This window comes from Morus notabilis, unplaced genomic scaffold (assembly GCF_000414095.1).
Source record: "Morus notabilis unplaced genomic scaffold, ASM41409v2 Scaffold7739, whole genome shotgun sequence".
NCBI classification, from domain to species: Eukaryota; Viridiplantae; Streptophyta; class Magnoliopsida; order Rosales; family Moraceae; genus Morus; species Morus notabilis.
In genome coordinates, this window is record NW_010360393.1 from 1 (window position 1) to 463 (window position 463).

General features: G+C 31.5%; 1 non-coding gene across 1 annotated transcript; it reads right to left on the reverse strand.

The window, feature by feature from the left end:
- Window positions 1–315: 315 nt before the first annotated feature.
- Window positions 316–396, reverse strand: TRNAL-AAG. The gene has a single exon. It is a non-coding gene; the product is annotated as a tRNA-Leu (tRNA).
- Between the last annotated feature and the right edge of the window lie 67 nt (window positions 397–463).

The following is a 463-nucleotide window of genomic DNA, read 5'->3' on the forward strand; positions in this document are numbered from 1 at the left end:
TTTTTTTTTTGAGAATTTTTATGATCAAAATTGAAAAGAAATAAAATGAATGGAATAGAACATTAAAAAAAAAAAAAAAAAGACTGCCTTGATATTATTGAAAAGTCTAATAATGCCATGGACATGTGCATGCATTGATCTTTAATCTTTTCTTGTAAAGTCGATGTGTTCTAGCATTCGTCTTTAATCATAAACACTTCTTATAACAAATGCTGAGAAAATTTAGAATTCGTACAAATACTTTAAAGTTGACCTTTCGGCTTCGAAAAATAAAAAAAATAAATAAAAAGATTAAAATGCAAAACAACATGGTAATGTGGAGAGTGGGATTTGAACCCACGCCCTTTCGGACCAGAACCTTAATCTGGCGCCTTAGACCAACTCGGCCATCTCCACTTAGCCGTGGGGAAACCCATACATACATTATAGAGAAAAATAAAGTTTTATTTTTACACATCACCCC